The sequence below is a fragment of the Tachypleus tridentatus genome, chromosome 8, assembly GCF_004210375.1.
Source record: "Tachypleus tridentatus isolate NWPU-2018 chromosome 8, ASM421037v1, whole genome shotgun sequence".
In the NCBI taxonomy this organism is placed as follows: domain Eukaryota; kingdom Metazoa; phylum Arthropoda; class Merostomata; order Xiphosura; family Limulidae; genus Tachypleus; species Tachypleus tridentatus.
The window spans coordinates 156,091,019-156,115,443 of record NC_134832.1 but is presented as its reverse complement, the minus strand read 5'-3'; the positions used below and the strand labels follow the sequence as shown (position 1 = coordinate 156,115,443).

The 24,425-nt window shown below is 32.3% G+C and overlaps 1 pseudogene across 1 annotated transcript in view; it reads left to right on the top strand.

Moving 5' to 3' along the window:
* LOC143223792 (glutamate receptor ionotropic, kainate 2-like) overlaps nucleotides 1–24,425 on the top strand; it is a 160,453-nt pseudogene that overhangs the window by 92,495 nt on the left and 43,533 nt on the right. The window contains exons 4-7 of the transcript XR_013013075.1: nucleotides 1,109–1,287; nucleotides 3,079–3,132; nucleotides 16,680–16,844; nucleotides 18,283–18,435. The product of XR_013013075.1 is annotated as a glutamate receptor ionotropic, kainate 2-like (transcript). The remainder of the gene's footprint in view (nucleotides 1–1,108; nucleotides 1,288–3,078; nucleotides 3,133–16,679; nucleotides 16,845–18,282; nucleotides 18,436–24,425) is intronic.

The window sequence follows — 24,425 nt, the reverse complement described above, 5'->3', positions numbered from 1 at the left end:
TATAGATATGTTGTTGGTTTTGTATAGGTTCATTAACTCTACTTCTCTCTAGCTGTATATCTATAGATATGTTGTTGGTTTTGTACAGGTTCATTAACTCTAGTTCTCTCTAGCTGTATATCTATAGATATGTTGTTGGTTTTGTACAGGTTCATTAACTCTAGTTCTCTCTAGCTGTATATCTATAGATATGTTGTTGGTTTTGTATAGGTTCATTAACTCTAGTTCTCTCTAGCTGTATATCTATACATATGTTGTTGGTTTTGTATAGATTCATTAACTCTACTTCTCTCTAGCTGTATATCTATAGATATGTTGGTTACTAAAGTTTCAGTTAACATCCTTTGTCTAGGGTTATATATGTATTAGTTTTATATTGGTCCTTTAACTATTTCTATGTAGTTTTATATACATTTTGGCGGACCCTGCAAGGCATTTTGGTTAGGGGCACTAGACTCGCAATATGAGAGTCGCGGGTTGGATTCCCCGTCACACCCAACATGCTTTTCCTTTCAGTCGTGGGGGGGGGGTTATCATATGATGTTCACTTCCGTTATTCGTTCTAAAGGAGAAGCACAGGAGTTTGGTAGTGATACTGGTCTTACATTGCTAAATTAGAGACAGCTAATGCGTCTAGCCCTCTTGTAGCTTTACTCAAAATTCAGAAACTACAAACAATATATTTTGGTTTTATATAGGCCCCTTAACTCTGTGTTGCTGTTTATATTTTTAATTACATACAATCTACTCTTTAACCATTCTTAATTTTGAAATTAATTAATTAAAAAGAAGGCAGCTGATCAACACCAGGCATCTCCAGCTCTTAGGCTATTCTTTACCAACGAACAGTGGGAGTAACTGATACATTAAAACACCCCTCTCCCGCTGAAGGTTAAACAAGCGAACATATTCAACGACGTATTTTGGTTCCACGACTTACAATGACAGGGATGCCAACCTTTTCATATGTTCATACATGTATAACTCATTTTGCAGCTTTGAGCTAAAGCACAACCAGCCAAACATTTATTCATAAACTTTTCTATTTCTTCCACATGATAAATGTTATATTTTCTGAAGTATTTTTTTTATTTTGTTTTATTTACAGGTTTGGTTAGATTACAACATCTCCTTAAGGCACCGTCTTACCAAGACGTCAGAGTAACCCTACATCAGTTTACTCCTGGCCAGAGTTACAAGAAGTTATTGAAAGACATTGGGAAACAAGGAGAGACTAATATCATTGTAGATGTTCCAACTGAAAAAGTTCCCCTGGTGTTACGTGAGGTGAACCTCACAAGTTACATAAATATGCAGCTTACACTTTCTTGAACGAAAATTTAAAACCTTAATTAATTTTTTTCTGTAAATATGGTTGGTAAATATTTTTGGCATGGTTGCCAAAAACCTTGACAGCTGTTTCAATATTCTTCGATTAATAATCACGAATTTTGTATTACTAACACTTTGTTAAAATCCGTCCTGTCAACAAATTATTCGTTTTGCGCGCCGCCTGTATCGTTAATGTAGCGTACTTGATATTAGCGTGTGAAGCGTAAACAAAGAACCCTTCTATCTGGGTGATTGAGTTGAAATGAGGTTCTTACGTACGGACTGCTGGAAGCTGTGTTAAACTGTATGTTTCATGGTGTCTATTCTATTAACCGTAATGTCTCAAATGGACCGAAACGTTGACTGTTTTCTCGTAGAATTCATGTTAAAAAGAAAATAAAGTAGAACATGAGAAATCTAAACGTATCAATTAACTATTAATACAAAAAACATTAAATGAAGCAAACATTGTTTATGATGCAAAGACGTATTTAAAAGTAATTTATCCTGAAAAATTTTGACCACGTTAAGAGTAGAGTTGTATCTAACTGAAGACACAGTATGTCTACAGACAAACAGTTAGAATATAGGGATCAGTCATATAATATGATAGAAAGAAAAAAAACCTGTACAATTTTGCAAGAAAAATTCTCTAACACTTGACTCTGTTTTGAAATGTTTATTGTAATTGTAAGAAGAAGGAACATTTAAAAAGGTGGGTCAGGTTTACATTGTTTAATATTTTACTTCAATGTTATTATAAATACGGGGCTAAGTTTTCATAAATTATTTATTGTTTAACATTATATGTTTGCAGGATTAGCTTCTTCATATAAAATAAATTTTCTTTTGAAATTTGCTCTAATATATGGCTGACCCCCTTTCTCGAAGCGGTTGTTTTTTGTGCATATAAAGTGAGTTGATGAAATATCGCTACTTTTGAGTTTGTTGTTATTGTAAAAGTAATTCCACATTAAAAGTGGGATTCAAACCCCAAGTTTCATGTCACAAGTACAGCATCTTAGCCCGCTACGCTATTCCCTTATGCTAGGTGTTTCATTAGACCAATAACATGTGTGTGTGTTTACGCTACAGTTATCAAATCACAGCTTAAACGAATAATTTTCATTAAAATTCTGTTTCAATACTTTCGTTAATTTTTGTCCACTTATCATAGATGTGTTCACAATATAAAATATTGTTTGGAAAATTCTGTGGCAGTTTGCCCTAATGGCCAGTATTGTACATTTAGTGACACCAGCATTTCCTAGGCTGGAACCACAACTGTTTCTTTAGATACATAAAACAAATATAGTTATAATGTACATATTAAAGTAATACTGCACTGTTCAGTATCGTAACTCCAATTCAAGGTTTTATCTTAGACGAATGAATTTATCGTGACAGATTTCATTGAAACAGTTGTAAATAAAGCAGTAAGTGAATCTCCTCATTTGATTTCTATTTTTCATCGTTTTTGTACAAACTCTATGAAGGATGATTATGGAAAAGTGAACAACAGCCCATGTTGGTTTCATACGTGAGGTTTTCATCTATCATTGATACAGTAATCATCATTATAAAGTGACATTTTAGTCTTAATTCGCTGTGTAAAATCTAATTAAAATATATTTTATGAAGGATAAATAAATAAAGAAAACGTACTAATAATGTTACAAACTGAATGTTTCTTTATCTCAAAAAACTTCTGTAAAAGATCATATTTTGTTTATGTTTCTTTCATAGGCTCAAGACGTTGGCATGATGACAGCATATCATAATTACATCATAACATCTTTAGTAAGTAAAAGTACAATATTTTATCTTAATAATCATATAAGTAAGTATTTGTTGTACCGATTAGTAAATGATTATTCCGCGTTAATTAGTGAAATAAGAAATTATAATTTCTACTGTTTGGTTATAAAATTTGATAATTAAAATCATATTCTGGACAGTTACATATTTTGCACTTAATATTTAGATATCAAATAAAAGTTCAAGTCTAAACTATAAGTATCCACATAACCATCAATCAAACTTATGTTTCAAGTAGTATATATTAAGTATAGATGTGTGTCAGGCTAAGGATTCTTGTATAGTAGGTGTCAGTAAGTTGTTAGCGACAAATTCATAAATAAACGAACAGCACGCACTCCACTTATTTTAAAATTGTTTTATATATTCGAATTAGTTAAGTGTATACACGACAAATTCCTTGTATTATACAGCTGAGTAATAGGCATATCATAAACACTATATAGTTCTCTTCTTGTTCTTAAAAGTCCACTTAAGTCAATTCAATCACCTTAGACTTTCAGTTGACAAGCTGAACTATGTTTTATTACTTCTATCTCACTACTTTTCTGTATATATTTCACTTACAATACAATATGAATTACTATAGCTATACACTGCTCTATCATTAATCGTTTTGTTCTCGTACTTCAGATATCGTCTTTTATTATTTTCTCAAAGTACACTCAGACTGGTCCAACTACTTTAGAACTCACTTTAACAGAATAAACTATACTTATTATCCTTTTCAAAACTGTTAGTTTTACTCTAACACATTGTCAGGTTTGTATTAACTGTTAAACCTCTCACTCCTATGACTGTTAACTTTATATATAAATGATATTTTGTCCGAACTTCTACTTTCCATTAATTTACTTTCTCGTATCTTCTGTATGTATGCTATTTCTACTCGTCTTACACTATTTATACATTTATTTCGTAATGGTCTTCTCACCTTCTAGAAATCTATATATTCTCGACTTCAATAAATTTCACTCAGAGTTCGATAGTCTCAACACCAATGAATTATAAAAAAAAAACATACGATTTTCACTGGTGGCTTCGTCATAACATTTACTTTAAAATAATTACTCTTAATCTCTTGTTATGAAGGGAAAACAACTAAACAGTCGAGGAATATATACTCACAAAATAAATAAATTAATAATTATATCATTATAGACCAGTTATCAGATACCTAACATTTATATAACATATATTGTTATAGATCCATTAGTGATTACTCCATTTGTTGCACAGGGTGCCGCCGTAGGGCAATATGTATGTCAAACTTAGGCAACAAGGGAGGGGAGGGATGGAAAAATGACGTCATAGTTTCACAAAGTGAAATCAGAGGGCGCCGCGACAGGTAGAAATTTTTTGCTACAATAAGACGCATAGATAGATAGACTTTAGTAGAATACCATTGCACTTGACTGGCAGAATGTTTCTGTCGCCAAGAGATGGCATGAAGATGCAAGCACCAAACCAAATGGTGAAAAATTCATAATTTAATATAACTTGCCCAATGTTGTATTTATAGTTTGTAAGACATTTTCTATAGGCGGAGAGTGTTAGTGCACTCCCAAAGGACAACACACAGATTTCGACTTGTCTCAATTCATGTTTACGTTTCTTTTTTATATGTTTAAATTTATTACAGATTTCACTACTAACACACTTAGTGTTCTACTGGAATTTGTTTCTGATATCCAGTGTATCGTTTTTATGAATATTAAGAAAGACAGTTTCTACAACCGATTGCGTTTTTTAAAGTATCGATTTAGTATATTTTTAATCTACTGACTGTAGTTTTCACTTCTATATGAGATTTTCGTGACATACATTTTACACGTGATAAGTAAAACTCTTATCAATAAGTGATTTATTTAAATCTCTAAATAATATTTCCTGATTAGCTTTACAAGTTGATCATTGAAGTTTAATGTTTATATTCTTACATTTCTGTGCATATTTTCATTTTAAATGTTAAGTAAACTGCTACTGTATGTACAGGTATTCTTTTTACTTCTATCGGAGATCATTAGCATTGAAAACAAACGACATAAAGGTCAATGTATACATTGCCAACAGGTGTGGACACTTCACCCCATTGGCTCACAGTTGGCGGTATATCTGTCTTTTTCTGAGAAAGGAGGCTGATAAAATTTTAAAAAATATTCATCATACAGGAAAGATTTTATGAAAACAAATGTTGAACAAGTCAATCATTACACATGTTATATGTCTCCATTTCTCATTACACATGTTATATGTCTCCATTTCTCATTATACATGTTATATGTCTCCATTTCTCATTACACATGTTATATGTTTCCATTTCTCATTATACATGTTACATGTCTCCATTTCTCGTTATACATGTTATATGTCTCCATTTCTCAGTGTACATGTTATATGTCTCCATTTCTCATTATACATGTTATATGTCTCCATTTCTCATTATACATGTTATATGTCTCCATTTCTCATTGTACATGTTATATGTCTCCATTTCTCATTATACATGTTATATGTTTCCATTTCTCATTATACATGTTACATGTCTCCATTTCTCATTATACATGTTATATGTCTCCATTTCTCATTGTACATGTTATATGTCTCCATTTCTCATTACACATGTTATATGTTTCCATTTCTCATTATACATGTTACATGTCTCCATTTCTCATTATACATGTTATATGTCTCCATTTCTCAGTGTACATGTTATATGTCTCCATTTTTCATTATACATGTTATATGTCTCCATTTCTCATTACACATGTTATATGTTTCCATTTCTCATTATACATGTTACATGTCTCCATTTCTCATTATACATGTTATATGTCTCCATTTCTCAGTGTACATGTTATATGTCTCCATTTCTCATTATACATGTTATATGTCTCCATTTCTCATTATACATGTTATATGTCTCCATTTCTCATTGTACATGTTATATGTCTCCATTTCTCATTATACATGTTATATGTCTCCATTTCTCATTGTACATGTTATATGTCTCCATTTCTCATTATACATGTTATATGTCTCCATTTCTCATTACACATGTTATATGTCTCCATTTCTCATTATACATGTTATATGTCTCCATTTCTCATTGTACATTTATCAATCACATATAAATTTCATACATATGTTAACATTAAACTTTATACTGAAAATCGTTTAAACTATATAATATCTTATATTATTCTACGCAAAATAAAAATAAAAGCTTAAAATTTACTATTTAACTTAACTAGTGATGGTCAGCTTTGGTATATCACTGGATTTACTGTTTGTTTTTCACTTTACATAGTGATACAAACACAAAATATGTATTCACACATGCTGTCACAAATACGTAGTTTCGAAGTATTAATACAACATAATGAAAACCATATAACCCAAACTCTTTTGAAACGTGAACTTTACTTTTTCAATAGCAAAGTAGAAATGGTCGTTTAATCAAATCAGTGATATATAAAAAAAATTCAATGACGTCACGAAGAGCACGTGACATTCCAAGAAATGTTCAGTATATTTTTTACATGTAGTGTTGTAAACATGTTTTGGTTCCGGTAAATGTAGCTGGCGGCGAGAATGTTGTGTAAAAAATCGTATTAAGTGGTAAAATAAAACGAAGGTAAAACCTGAACATTAATGAAAAAAATAGATGTTAAGCTAGTTACTAAACAGGTGGAGAAAGTTATCTTAAATAAATATATTCGATATTCTATTTTTCAATATTTCACTTACATAGAAATCTTGAATACTTTTTATTCAATTAGATTCCATGAACCAAATATTCGTGTTTCTCTGTTGAATGATCTAACATAATTCTCAATATAGATATAGTGTCATCAGTGTATGTAAATAAAATCACAAACTTTGATTAAGACGGATGTATTATGATATATATATATATAATACAGGATTAGCTTCAAAACAACGTTTATGTTTATATTACTTTTTATTTTATTTTGTATAATCACACGTAAATACTAAATGTATCAAGAGATAAGAAATACTAAACACATATCACTACAGAAATAAATGATTCATTGCAAACTAAACGTGTAAAAGTTTAGCTAGTAGGTTCAGAAAAACTACTTTGTATTACACATTTATAAGTATTACACATATCTAAACATTTTAATAGAATTTAAAGATATGCTAATATGCTATTTATAAAATCATCTTAGTTTATACAATACAAAATCACAGTCTAATATAACAATATTTGAAATATATGTACTTGTTCTGTTAGTTTTTCAATTTCGCACAAAGCTACTCGAGGGCTATCTGTGCTAGCTGTCCTTATTTTGCAGTGTAAGACTAGAGGGAAGGCAGCTAGTCATCACCACCCACCGCCAACTCTTGAGCTACTCTTTTAGCAACGATTAGTGGGATTCACCGTCTCATTATAACGCCCCCACGGCTGAAAGGACGATCATGTTTGGCGCGACGAGTAGCTTTGTGCAAAATTCCAAAACAAACAAATAAAATAGTTTTAGTTTCAGATTTTAAACATTAATAAAGCTGTCATAAGATTTACGAAAATGGGTACATTTTACTTGGCGCAAATAAAAACAAACAATGATTACTGTTTGATGACAGCCTCCAAGTTAAAATTCAAACTGTTAATGTAAAAAACAAATACACATGAAACGTATACTACTACTGTAATGATCACGGGTTCCCTTGAATAGCATACAGAGCCATAAAACTCGTGTCTAATCTACACTAAACGAATAACAACTTTCTCGGGACTGGCATGTACTTTTAAGAAAGCCAGTAATGAAGATGAAGAAAAGTTGACTGTGGGAAGTACAGTATGATTTGAGGAATGTGTCAGTTAACAATGACCTATAGGAAGTTAAAAACAGTAATATTACAAAGTAGTATATTTATAATTTATGAGCCTATTTTGTTGAGAAATTTTGGCCCTTGGCTTCTGCAGAGGAATTATTGGAAGGATGGAATACAAGAGTGTCAGAGAAAGTTATAGTTTTTGGATATTTCATGAAAGGACGAACAGATAAGATAGTCTGTGTGGTAAAAAAAGACATTTTACGCTACTCACAGACACAAGTTGAGGACATAACTAACAGAGCAGGATATATAATAAAGGGGACAGTGGAGATGCATCCAGGGATTAATGTGCAGAGAATGATAAGTCAGAGAAGCAAATTAGTAATAAGACATTAAAGAAGAAACTGACTTTTTTCAAGTGTACTTCCCAGAAATAACTATGTAGAGGAAGTTATACTTAGGTCACTTGGGATAAATGCTAGGCTTAGGTTAGTACGTAAGGATAATCAGATACGCTATCTAGACTTGTGAGAATGGAACTTCTTGGAATGGATGGTTTACGTTTAAAGCTATTAACTCAGCTGTAAGGAAATATTTATATTCGGATTAGACAGTGGTGAAAGCTAGGAAAAGTAAATGCAGAAACAATAAGAAGCAGAGAAAAGTTTAGCATAAGAAATAAGTATAGAAGTAGCTATAAGGATAGGCTTACTTGTTACTATTGTAATTTTATCAGTACAATAAATAAAACAGATAACTTTAGAACACTGGTAGTGATAGAATATGTTCATGTAATGGAAAGAACGAAACATTGTTAAACATAGATGATTTTGATAACAGAAGTTTATTTGATATACATAGTTACAGATTATTTAATAGAGATAGAAGTACTAAAGAGTAAGGGTGAGGACTGGAATTATGTATAAAATGTGAGATACATCCTGTTAAAGTTAAGGATATTAAGGATCATAGCAAGGAGGTTGAATCCATTTGGGTTTCTATTAGTACATATAAAAGGAAAAGGCTTTTAATTGGAATTTGTTACAAAACACCAAATGATACTGATAATGTTAGTGAGAAACGTTACAGAAAAATTAGGATTTCAGCTGTAATGATGTCAGAATTATGGATGGCTTTAATTTCAGACATATTAGAGTCAAACCATGCAGGAAAAATGTTTTCGCAAACTGTTCATGATGGTTTTCTTCATCAATTATTCCAGAAACCTGCTAGAAAGATTGCTATTTTAGGTTTATTAATACTTCAAATACAGAAATTATCAAGATGATAAAAAGAAACATGGGAACATATGGATGCAGGTGAACATTACTATATTAGGCTTAATACTTTGCTGCATATGGAGATAAGAACAATGATGTTTGTTTGTTTTGGAATTTCGCACAAAGCTATTCGAGGGCTATCTGTGCTAGCCGTCCCTAATTTAGCAGTGTAAGACTAGAGGGAAGGCAGCTAGTCATCACCACCCACCGCCAACTCTTGGGTTACTCTTTTACCAACGAATAGTGGGATTGACCGTCACATTATACGCCCCCACGGCCGGGAGGGCGAGCATGTTTAGCGCGACGCTGGGGCGAACCCGCGACCCTCGGATTACGGGTCGCACGCCTTACGCGCTTGGCCATGCCGGGCCCAAGAACAATCATATTTTAGGTTTATTATTACTTCAAATACAGAAATTATCAAGATGATAGAAAGAAACATGGGAACATATGGATGCAAGTGAACATTACTTTGTTAGGCTTAACACTTTGCTGCATATGGAGATAAGAACAATGATCTTTTTCTTACAGATTTCAAAAAAGCAACTTTTAGAAGTGATACAATAAAACGTATCAGTTGTGAATGGGGCAAGTAAGTTATTTGTAGACACTAATCAGATGCAGAGAATGTTTGATGATAAATTTTTAAACATTCAAGGTAAATATATTCCTTATAGAAAGAAAAGGTAAAAACCATATTCTCTTACAAAAGGTGTAATAAACAAAATTAAAGAAAAACATGATAAATTTAAGAAATTTAAATTGACTGGTATTACAAGATACTCAATTTAAATTGACTGGTATTACAGGATACTTAATTTAAATTGACTGGTATTACAGGATACTCAATCGAACCCCTGATTTTAGCGTTGTAAATCCGGAGACATACCGCTGCACTATCGGGGGGGGTGCAACAGTGTTATGAAAAAGGGATCTTGGTGTAATGTTTGATCAGTCTCTTAAAGCCATCCAAGCAGTATGCAGTTGCTAGTTATAGGACAAATATAAGTTTAGGTTGTAGCTTGAGAAATATTGAAAAAAAGTCTAAAAATGTTATAATTTTATTGCATAGACCACTGGTTAGGCCACATTGGGAGTATCGTGTTCAGTCATGGGCTCTTAACATTAGGGAATACATCGAACTGTTAGGGTTCAAAGAAGGTCATGATGTCTTGGATGGACAAGTTTTCATATGAAGAGAGGCAGAAATCTCATATTATTTTATTCTCAAAAAAGAAGAGCTAGAACGTCGTTCATTGAGGTGTTTAATGGAAACTGAAGGTGTTGATGCACCATCTGTTTTCATATTTAACAGTGACAACAACAGGGAACGAGACACAAATTTTGGCAGACTCATCTTTAACTAAGTTCTATTTTCTAACAGGGTTGTTCGCATTTTGAACGGGTTGCCTTCAGATGCTGTATAGGCTGTAAATTAAAACTAATTTCAGAAAAAAGCTTGATTAGCATATGAATGATAAGAGCTGTCTTTAAACGTTTCATTTTTGTCGTTAAGTTAGTTCAAAGTGTTGAACAGCCAAGACTGACAAATACACTACATGGCCAAAAGTATGTGGACACCCGACCATCACATCCATATATGCTTGTCGAACATCTCATTCCAAAACCATGGGTATTAATATGGAGTTGGTCCCCCGTTTGCTGCTATAACAGCATCCGCTCTTCTGGGAAAGCTTTTCACTAGATTTTGTAACATGGCTACGGGGATTCGCTTCTATTCAGCCACAAGAGCAATAGTGAGGTCGAGCACTGATGTCGGGCAAGAAGGCCTGGCTCGCAGTCGGCGTTCCAATTTATCCCGAAGGAGTTCGTTGGGGTCGAGGTCACGGATCTGTGCAGACTAGTCAAGGTCTTCCTCAACAACATCACAAACCATATCTTTACAGACTTTCCCCAAATGTTGCCAAAAAGTTGGAAGCACTCAATTCTCTAGAATGTTATTGTATGCAACAACATTAAGATCTCCTTTCAGTGGAACAAAAGAGCCAAGCCCAAACCATGAAAAACAGCTCCAAACCATGATTCATCTTCCATAAAACTTTACAGTTGACACTATGCATACAGGCAGGTAGCTTTCTCCTGGTATCCACCAAACCCAGATTCATCCGTGAGAGTGCCAGATAGAGAGGCGTGATTCATCACTCCAGAAAACATGTTTCCACTGCTCCAAAGTTCAATGGCGGTGTACTTTACACCACTCCAGCCGACGCTTGGCATTGCGCATGGTGATCTTAGGTTTGTATGCAGCTGCTCGGCCATGAAAACCCATTTCATGAAGCTACCAACGAACATCTTGTTGCTTCCAGAGGCAGTTTGGAACTCGGTAGTGAGTGTTACAACTGTGGATAGACGATTTATACGCGCTTCAGCACTCGGCGGTCCCGTTCTGTAAGTATTGAGTGGTCTACCGCTTCGTAGTTGAGCTGTTGGTGCTCCTAGACGTTTCAACTTCACAATAATAGCACTTACAGTTGACCGGGACAGCTCTAGTAGAACAAAAATTTGACGAATTGACTTGTTGGAAAGGTGGCATCTCATGACAGTGCCAAGTTGAAAGTCACTGAGCTCTTCAGTACGACCCATTCTACTGCAAATGTTTGTCTATGAAAATTGCGTGGCTGTATGGTTGATGTTATACTCCTATTAGAAATGGGTGTGGCTGAAATAGCCGAACCCACTAAATGGAAGGGGTGTCCACATACTTTTGGCCGTGTAGTGTAGGTCCCATTTTGTCTCAAAACTTTGTTATGTTAACATTCCGTGGAAATATAGAAAAACTGCCCTCAGCTACTACCTAAAGTAACATTATCCTTTGCAAGACCTTGTAATAAGAACATCATTTAACCATCGAAACACTATCAGTCTTTATGAAACATTTAATTGAAAACTATAAAGTAATATGTGTGAAAATAAATATTTTTCCAAGAACTGTTATACATAATAAGTATCATAGTTATATGTGTGAAGAAAGAGAATTCTAGACTTATACATTGAATTACTGCATGGTGTTTAGGGATTTAAATAAGCGTCCTTATCATGACTTGTGTTATGCATTTTAGTTATAGGATCAAAACCATTCTATAATGTATTAAATGTGTACAAAATATTAAAATCACAATCTGCTATATCGTTCAGTATTCATAAAATAAAACATTATATATATTAAACCTTTCCAGTAATAAGTTAAACATGTAAGTCACATAACCGCCTATAGAAACACGTGTAATACAATTAAATTTATAAATGAAAACTGTAAACAAAAGAAGAGACAAGTTAAAAGCTGTATGCAGCCCAACAGAATTATGTGTTTATAAATACGCCACCTACCTTTGTAAATTCTATGTAATAGAAAATTATAAAGTTTATAACACTAAATTCACAGATTGTTTCATTTATAACAGGACGCTAAATGTTATAGTAATGTTATAGAAACTAAAACTGTCATACAAATGAAAACTTTAGAATAATAAGTATGTATCTTACAATGTAATATCAGATTTTAATATCGAAGGTCATATAAAATGATCTCTGTATAGCTGCATTAACGATATATTCTGGTTTGCATCTACACATCTTATATTTACACAATGTTTTTATCACGTGTAGACCCTTTACAGTACTTATACAACATACATTATCCTGTAACATCTGCATTATTGATACTTAGTATTTATACAACATATTTTATTGTAGAACCTATTCAGTATTGATAACTTGTGCGTATACAACATACATTATTGTATAACCTACACAATATTCATATCTAGTACTTTTCAGCATACGTTACTGTAAAACATATACAACATTCATATACAGTGCTTATATAACATACATTATTGTAGAACCTATACAATATTGACACCTACTACTTATACAATATACATTATTGTATTTCATTTACAGTACTGACACACACAGTTATGGAAAATACGTTATTGTAGAACCAATAAAATATTGATATCTAGTACTTATACAACATATATTGTTTTAGAACCTATACAGTATCCATACGTGGTACTTCTTGAACATATATCATTGTATAACCTATACAATATTTAAATATAGTACCTATAGAACATGCATTATTGTAGATTATTTATAGTACTGACACACAAACACAACAGTTATACAACATAAATTATTATAGAACCTATATAATATTGATATCTAGTATTATTGTATATCCAATACAATATTCATGCCTTATTCTTAAACAACATATATTATTGAAAATAATTTACAGTACTGACACACAACAGTTATGGAACATACATTATTGTACAACATGTACAATATTGATACCTAGTACTTATAAAGCGTAAATAGTTGTATTCCCTATACAATATTAATACGTAGTACTTACACAACATACATTATTATATAACCTCTACATTATTTATACCTAGTACTTATACAACATACATTATTATATAACCTCTACATTATTGATACCTAGTACTTATACAACATACATTATTATATAACCTCTACATTATTTATACCTAGTACTTATACAACATACATTATTATATAACCTCTACATTATTGATACCTAGTACTTATACAACATACATTATTATATAACCTCTACATTATTTATACCTAGTACTTATACAACATACATTATTATATAACCTCTACATTATTGATACCTAGTACTTATACAACATACATTATTATATAACCTCTACATTATTTATACCTAGTACTTATACAACATACATTATTATATAACCTCTACATTATTGATACCTAGTACTTATACAACATACATTATTGTAGATCATTTACAGTACTGACACAACAGTTATAAATGATACATTATTGTAGATCATTTACAGTACTGACACAACAGTTACACAACATACATCATTGTAGATCATTTACAGTACTGACACAACAGTTATAAATGATACATTATTGTAGATCATTTACAGTACTGACACAACAGTTACACAACATACATCATTGTAGATCATTTACAGTACTGACACAACAGTTACACAACATACATTATTATAGAACCTATATAATATTGATACCTAGTATTTATACAACATATATTATTGTATATCCAATACAATATACATGCCTTATTCTTCTACAACATATCTTATTGTAAATAATTTACAGTACTGACACACAACAGTTATACCTCATACACTATTGTAGAAACTACAGTATTGGTACCTAGTACTTACACATGATACATTATTCTATAACCCATAAAATATTGATACCTAGTACGTTTACAACATAAAGTGTTGCATAACCTATACGATATTGATATTTCGCACTTATACAATATACATTCTCGTAGATCATTTACTATACTGACACACAAAAGTTATACAACATCCAATATTTTAGAATCTATACAGTATTGATACTTAGAAACCTATATAATTTTGATACCTAGTATTTATACAACTTCAATACTGATACCAACACTTCTACGATATATGTATTATACAGTCTGATACATTCATTACAGTAGTCATACAAAACATTTATACAACCTAGTTTATTATAGACCTGTTAGTGTTTTGATATCATTATAAAACTTTTGCAAATTTTTGAACATGTGTTTAAAATACTGAATAGAAAAATAAGCTGACCTTAGTTACACCTATGCTAATATAATACTGTCAGGACAGAGAAGTGACCTTAGTTACACCTATGCTAATATAATACTGTCAGGACAGAGAAGTGACCTTAGTTACACCTATGCTAATATAATACTGTCAGGACAGAGAAGTGACCTTAGTTACACCTATGCTAATATAATACTGTCAGGACAGAGAAGTGACCTTAGTTACACCTATGCTAATATAATACTGTCAGGACAGTGAAGTGACCTTAGTTACACCTATGCTAATATAATACTGTCAGGACAGAGAAGTGAAATATTCGTCCATTTGTTTGAATCTTTAATAACATACTCCTTTGATTAAGCAATGAATAAAGTCATTAATGCGGAGTCGTGGATATTAATTTTTTACATTTTATACCTAACAGAATAAAATATTTCTCTCGAAACAGATTCAAATTTTTAAAACTATATTTAAAAGTTAGTGACTTTCCAAAAGTCATTAAAATTCATATCCACGAAGAGCAAACAACATCATTCACAGAATATTTGATTCAGAAGAAGATGCAACATTTTCTTTCAGTCCTTTCATTATCTAGTCTTGAAGATGGTTGTGGCAATTTAATATAAGTAACTAAGTATTCGAAAATGTAACTGTTTAAGAATTACATTAATCTGTAAAGTTTTTTGTCTGTTCAAGTGCCCTATTAGTTGATTCGCTGTTAGAATACCAACTCAATTTTACGTAAACTGAAGTTTCAGATGAACGACCAAATAATAAATAGGTTAATAATTTCCCACAACTTCCGTAAGAGTTACCAAATAATAATAAGACAAAATGTTTCCTCTGAGTATTCTCCAGATTACATTATCTTTCTTTGAAAATATTTAAACGTCTACGATATACATATCTGCAACAGATAAGTCGTGGATAAACTTCGAGATGAAGTTTTTGTTTAGAACTAATTAAATATCTTCTATAACTATAAAAAATAAATCCTTGTACATCAATGTTTTCTTTGAAACTAATTAAATATCTTCTATAACTATAAAAAATAAGTCCTTGTACATCAATGTTTTCTTTGAAACTAATTAAATATCTTCTATAACTATAAAAAATAAGTCCTTGTACATCAATGTTTTCTTTGAAACTAATTAAATATCTTCTATAACTATAAAAAATAAGTCCTTGTACATCAATGTTTTCTTTGAAAATAATTAAATATCTTCTATAACTATAAAAAATAAGTCCTTGTACATCAATGTTTTCTTTGAAAATAATTAAATTCTATACATATAAAACATAAGACTTGATTAAACTTGTAGATAACTGTTTTATTTGAAACTGACTAAATATATTCCATATATAAGAGATAAATTCCTGTTAAACTCGGAGACAAATATTTTCTTTTTTTAGTTTAAATTGTTCAAGGCGCTGAAATGTACGGTACTATTTTCGATATTAAACTATAGTACACATGTATATGTATAACAATATATACTATATTAAACTAGAGTACAAAATTATAATGTATACATGTGTATAATAAGGTATACAATATAAAACTAGAGTACAAAATTATAGTGTATACATATGTATAATAAGGTATACAATATAAAACTAGAGTAGGTATATATGTGTATCAATACGCACGATACAAAACTAGAGTCCATTTATATGTATAAAAATATATTGTATACGAAACCAGAGTTTACACGCATGTATCACAACATGCACTATATGACTATAGAACAGGTATATAGGTATACCAATTTACTAAATAAAACCTCTGACATCCACTGGTTCAAGCAGTTTTTCAAATCCTTTTCAGGATCTTCACACTATTAAGCTCGGTGAATTTCAGCATGGATCTACCAACATATCTGGATTTCGGCTCGTGGATCCTTCTCGGCGCAGTGTTAAGATAATTGTTAACGACAGGATTTTTGACAAGCTACGATATGGTCAAGAGCCCGAGCCTGGACGTTTGTTAAATGTATTGCACTGGTTGTGTAGTAAACTTATGTCACCTGTGTATCAGAGTTTGAAGATATTTTAAGTGACTGAAATATAACTTTCAAATATTACTAAATGTATCAAGAATTAACCAATATTACACGTTACCAAGTAAGCACACCGAGACCATACAATTTTATTTTCTTTACCAAGTAGAATCATTTAGACCTGACAAATTTTATTATTTAGAAAGTAAACACACCAAGACCTTACAATTTTTATTAAATACAAAGCTAACACACCTAGACTTTACTATTGTTTACCAAAGTAACGGATCTACACACTGAGTTTTTTATTCTTTACATAGTAAACACACCAAGACCTTACAATTTTTATTAAATACAAAGCTAACACACCTAGACTTTACTATTGTTTACCAAAGTAACGGATCTAAACACTGCGTTTTTTATTCTTTACATAGTAAACACACCAAGACCTTACAATTTTTATTAAATACAAAGCTAACACACCTAAACTTAACATTTTTTGTTCTTTATCAAGAAAAACCACCAGACCTTACAATTTTTGTACTTTACCAAGAAAACACACCCCGACCTTAAAATTTTACTCTTTACCAAGTTAATGCCCATAGACGTTACATTTTTTTTTTATTTTTTCCCAAGTTAAAGCAGCTAGACATTACAAATTTTATGTTTGCAAAGTAAACTCACGTACACCTTACAATTTTTACTCTTTACCAAGTTAACGTACATAGATTTTACAATTTTTATACTTTACCAAGTAAATCACCCAGGGCTTACAATTTTTATTTTTTTTCCAAATAAACTTACCTAGACCTTACACTTTTTTAACAAGTTAAAACATCTAGACCTTACAATGTTTTTCTTTACCACGTTAAGACACCTATATCTTACAATTTTTATACTTTACCAAGTAAATCACCCAGGGCTTACAATTTTTTATTTTTTTCCAGATAAACTCACCTAGACCTTACACTTTTTTTAACAAGTTAAAACATCTAGATCTTACAATGTTTTTCTTTACCACGTTAAGACACCTAGACCTTACAATTTTTATTCTTTACCAAGTTAACGCACTTAGGCCTTACAATTTTTATTCTTTATGAAGTTTATGCACCTAGTCCTTAAAACAAAGGTTTGTCAGTTATTGCTTGTATTTTAGAGAAAACTTCTGAAGCAGCTGTAAAGCAAAACTGTGTGTTAAACCTAATGAAATCCATTTTTGCATTATAAGGTAATTGATTTCTAGTATTAATACGGTAACAACTTCCAATTTCGTTATTACTAGTTTTATTTAGGCAAACCGCTTGGTGATTTCTTGTTCATACTATACACATGATAACTTAAATGTAATGATACCTTACACATTTTAATAGGTATTGACAGAATATAGGTAATTTATGCAGTTAATATCATTTAATCGAGATATGTCTACAGACAGACACTGCCCTCGTCTACGACGCTGTCAGTTTGTTTGCCCAAGCTCTTCACGACCTGGACTTCTCTCACTCTCTTAACATCCAGAATCTGTCGTGTGAAGATAGAGAATACTGGAGTCAAGGGAACTCTGTGGTCAGTTACATGAAAGTCGTGAGTATCTAACCTTGGTTTTATCCTAAACTACATAACGGATTTGCGGTGGAAAGGTTTTTAATATTTCAGTGAGCTTTAAAATAGTAACTATAAAAAATATATCTATTATTAATAAGTAAGCTTTCCCAAGGACGTACAGATAACTAACATGTACAGATTATAGCTGTAAGATAACTACGAAGTACAGTTGTAGTTATCAAGACAAATACGAAGTACATTTATATGCAAAAACGGCTCGTTTGGGCTGAGAAAACACTTTTACATAGAAAAGCGAACAACGTTTCGACCTTCTTCGGTCATCGTCAGGTTCACAAAGAAAGAGGTAACTGACCGGAAGCAGACCACATGTTTGAAAGGGGTTGTGTAACTGTGTGTCGAAATGTAGAGGGCGGTATTAGATGTTTGAATATATAATTTTATTTTATTAATATAGGTATAAAGGCGTTTCTTTATATTGGTTTATTTTGGGTTTAAGTTGTTGTATAAGTAAGGCTTCTTTAATTTTGCGTTTGTTTATGTTTGTTTCTTTATTTAGTATTTGAGTGTTTTCTATGGTTATGTTGTGTTTATTTGACTTGCAGTGTTTGAAAACGTGTGAAGGTGACTTTTTATGTTCTTTGAATCTGGTTTCCATTTTTCTACTTGTTTCTCCAATATAGAAGTCGTGGCAGTTATCACATTGTATTTTATAAATAATGTTGGTGTGGTGTTTGTCAGTGTAGTTTTTACATAGTATAGACCTCAGTTTTGTGCCGGGTTTTTGAATAAATTTGGTATGAATTGGAATGTTATATTTTGTTAATAATTTTTTCCACATGTTGGTTATTTGTTTGCTGATGTCAGGAATATATGGTATACAGCAGTATATGGTTTCGTGGTTTTTTGATTCGTGAGCTGTATTTACTTTAGTTGGTTGATTTTGCTTTCTGTCTAGGTGTGTGCGTATAATGTTTTCTACGGTTTGTAGAGGAAACTTATTGATGTTGGTGAAGTATTGTTTTATTTTGTCTAATTCATCGTTAATTTTATCTGGTGAGCATAGTTTTATGACTGTGTTTATTTGGTTTCTTAGTATGTTGAGTTTTTGTTTTGTTTCATGTGCTGAGTCCCAAGGAATGTATAGTCCAGTATGGGTGATTTTTCGGTGGATTTCTGTTTGAAATTGTGTATCAGTTCTTGTAATTTTGAGGTTAAGAAATGATATTTGATTGTTTTCTTCCTGTTCACATGTGAAGTTGATGTTGGGATGTATAGAGTTAATGTGATTGAAAAAATTAAGTATGTGTTCTGTAGATTTGAATCCCGCAACTGTGTCATCTACATATCTGTACCAGTATAGTGGTGGATGTAATGCTGTGTTAATTGCTTGTGTTTCAACTTGTGTCATAAAAATATTGGCTAGAACTGGTGATACTGGGTTGCCCATGCTTAGGCCATTTGTTTGTATATAGTTTTGGTTGTTGAACATGAAGTTTGTCTTTATCGTGGTGAATTCTATGAGGGTTGCTAACTGGTTACTGGGAATTTTTATAGTTGGGTTAGGGTCCCGGATATAGAGTTCTAAGGCTATCTTGCAGGCTTCAGTGGTTGGAACTTCTGTAAAGAGGGATATAACATCGAAACTGGCCATTAAGGCTTTATGATTAAGTTGATTTAGATTAGACTTGAAACAAACATAAACAAACGCAAAATTAAAGAAGCTTTACTTATACAAGAACTTAAACCCAAAATAAACCAATATAAAGGAACGCCTTTATACCTATATTAATATAATAAAATAAATAAAATTGTATATTCAAACATCTAATACCGCCCTCTACATGCCGACACTCAGTTACACAACCCCTTCCAAACATGTGGTCAGCTACCGGTCAGTTACCTCTTTCTTTGTGAACCTGACGATAACCGAAGAAAGTCGAAACGTTGTTCGCTCTTCTATGTAAAATATTTTCTCAACCCAAACGAGCCGTTTTTGCATATAAATTTCTCAACAAGTGGGTTTCTCGTCATCACTGATTAAGGTGTACAAGAAACTAGATCTGATATAATATGTACAAGAAGCTAGACCAGATTCGAGGTGTACAATAATCTAGATCAGATACAATATGTACAAGAAATTAGATCTGATACAAGGTGTAGAAGAAACTAAACAAGATGCAAAAGAATAAAAGAAACAAAAATAGATATAAGATCTACAAGAAACTAGACTAGATACAAGGTCTGCAGAACCTAGATACAAGATGTACAAGAAACTAGACAAGATGCAAGATGTAAAAGAAACTAGAGTAGATACAAGATGTAAAAGAAACTAGTCTAGATACAAGGTGTACAGTAGACTAAAATAGATAGGGGTACAAAAAATGGAAACTTTTTGTTATTCACTAAAATCTACTCGATCACTATGCTTGTCATTCATAATTTTTTGAAGTGACAGACGTGAGGAAAGGTACTTGTTGGGTTACTCTCTACCAACGAATAGTAGAATTGATTGCCAAATTATAAAACCACCATGACTTAATGGGCTGATATGTTCGGTGAAAAGTTTCGATTCCTCGAAGCCAAGTGCCTTAACTACCAGACGATGGCTGGTCCTTTAAGAGCCGTTGACGTCTCTGTCATAACTGATGTCGGAAAACATGGCATCCTTGTTTTAATGTCCCTTAGAATACACTTCATTCTTATTATAACATTAGTATTTTAAATTTTTGATGCCTTAACAAGAAAGAAATATTTATTAACCTTGAATATATTCACTTGAAATACAGGACTTTATAACTCTTCAAATAACTGTATTCAGCCTGTATCTACATTGTGAGATCTTATTTAGTGTCGATTGTTGTTGTTTTGAATTAAAAACAAACCTACACAACGGGCTTTCTGTGCTCTGCCCATCACGAGTATCGAAACCCAGTTTTTAGCGTTGTAAGTCCACAGACATACCGCTGAGCCTCTGGGGGGGCCATTTAGTGTCGAAGTTGATGGCTTGAGAAATCGGAATCTACCATACAGTAAAGCACTTAAACATTTTCAACACGAGTTGCCAGAAAATGTATTTCCATGAGTGAGGGCCCTTACCGTATAGGTACTGAATACCTTAACAGAAATGGATATTTTGCATGTTTGCTAAGACACCCTAACACTTTCTTACCTCCCCTCATGTGAGAGTGTAGAATCCAATTTGGTATCCTTGATGAAGGTCATGTATTTGAATAAGAAATATTAACCACAAATAATCACACAGAAATGTTGCTCTGTCATATACACTGAATTCTATTTACCACTGGTGGCCTAAGATATGAATTAACGGCAAATATTTGGCTACGATTCGGTTGTAAATCGTTTGTCAAGGTGTAGTTTCTGGCGCTGTGATTATCCTACAAACTCTGCTATGTTGGAGTCGATCACTAAGTATGCAGTGGACTTATCAGATAGTCCAATGTCGCTTTTCTATAAAACAAAACCCTGAGTATGAAAAACAAAATACAAAATAAATTCAACATTCGCGGGCCAATGAAACATATCCTTCACACAATCCTAACATGGACAATTTTGACACCAAAAAAATCGTAAAAAACAAAAATGTGGAAACTTATATATATGTCATTTCATGAGAAATTACAATGAAGTATCGTTGTACCAAATATCATGTACGTTGATTGACATACACGTAAATAGTTCATGAAAACTACAAACTATGCTTTTATCGCTGAAAAATTGAACAAAAGATAATAATTTGAGACCTGTAAAAAAATATCCTGGAACGAAATTCCATTTAAAATGACTGAAATACGGTGGAGTATCCGTGAAAAAAACCTAAAACAATGTTCTTTTTTCATATCCTGACTCCATATAGATACTAATAATGAGCCAGTCCAACACTTTTATATTCCCATGCCTGTTGTCTGTGGATAAGTATCTATGTACTACATTTCATATACATTTATTGAAAAAGGCTAAGTGGTCGTTATTATTTTGAATTAAACACAAAACTACACAAGAGGCGATCTGCCCACCACAGGTATCAATACTCGGTTTTTAGCGTTGTAAGTTTGTAGACATGTCGGTGTGCCAGTGGGAAAACAAGGCTAAGTAACTGACTTAGTTACTTAGTCAACTAACCCTAAATGGGTGATGGGTTTATTTAACCATCTGATCCTCCCCTTAAAATGAACGAAAATGTTCACATCCTGCATACATATAGGACCTTTAAAACATATATTCTTAAAAAAACATCCAATCTAAATTGCTGAAATGCAATAAAATAATTATCAAACACCTTTATTAAAAGACAACTATTTATCAGCAACCAACTTAAATGTTTGTTTTCAATTTCAAAGCTACAAAGTACTAAGTTCCCTAGTTTAACAGTTACAGCTAGGGGAAGGCAGCTAGTCAACTCTTGGGCTACCTCTGTAACCAACGAACAATGGCATTTAGACTGTCCCTCTATAACTTCCCCACGGATGGAAAAAGGTTTGTTCAGTAACAAAGGATTTAACCCGCGACACATAGATTGTAGGTCGACCACCTTAACCAGGGTAAAATGAATTACTGTCATAGATATACAAACTTTGTCAAAATGTTTGTATACTGTTCTATATCGACGTTATTGTCTACATATATGAAATAGGGTTATTGGGCAGTGACAGAGAAGGTAGTGTGTAATAGGTCAAATATGTACGAAATAGTGTTACGGTCTGAACAATTGTTTGTCAACACAAATGCCTGTTTTGTATAAAAGGACGTGCTTTTGGTATAATCTATTTTCCGAAACAGATCATTGCTTTGTTCAGACAATTTATCTGTACACAGTGTAAAGTCAAGGCTCATTTGCAGAAATTAGAAGACGTCAAAGTGATCGATTGTTCAGAAGTAGTATGAAGCTAACTGACATTACCAGAACAGTAGGGTACACCCTATGTACTGTTTAGAGAATCCTGAAACGTCATCGCAATAAACGTTGTTCCAGAAAAGTCTAATGGTAGACACTGAAAGACTACTGCTCGAGAAGTCCGTGTTTTGGTTAGAATAGCATGTCAAGGTCAGGGCCAGATTAAGGGCAACTGATGTCCTAAACATAGCCCAACAATGGTGCCTCCCTCGACCCCTCCATTGCTTAACTGACAAGACATTAAGACTCAATAAGTATTGAAAGTAAAATAAAAGTTTGAAAATGTGTAACCCTTCTTCAGTTTTCTTCCAGACCAGACCCAACAACTATATTATATATTTTATTTATTTAACAGATTGGACATGGTTCAAAATCAAACAATGACTGAGGCCTTTTATTTAGAAATGATGAAGGAAACCACTTGTTTGATTAATGATAATTAAAAATAATTATTTTTACCGTATATTTGTTTTCACTCTGAGTTAAAAGTTCTCACTTTGATGTTCACAAATTCACACTTTGGTGTTAACAAAAATGAAAAATTTGCTCAAAATCCTTTTATTCAAAAAATTTTCTTTTTGATGTTAACAATTTCTCACTTTCAACTTAAAACTCTGTAAACAAATCATTTACTTATTTGTAAATAAGTAAATAAGTAAACCTTAATATTTATTTAAATTTTAAAACGTTTTCTTCTAAATATTTTAATTGCCAAGTCTTTGATCAAGTTCTCCAAACTAACTTGGTGTAACAAATCTGCTTCTATACTTAGCAGAGACAAGGCATCTAGCACGTCTTATCGCATAGTTGTTTTGTTGGGATTTTTAATTTGCTTGAGTTGAGAAAATGAACGCTCAGCTGTGCAATTTGTGGCATTAATGTTAAAAATATACGCAATGCAATGTCTACGTTTGGAAACGCATACTCATTTTTGTCTTCTAAAATTATTTTATAAAGTTCAGCATGACTGAATCTGGTTTTTACAGTTTTTCTTGCACTGAACTTATGGCGTACCTATGAGTGAAACTGCTGAAGCTCAACACAGAGATTAGTGTCCAAGTCCTCTGGGTGAGCATCACTTAGAGCTTTTGGGAAC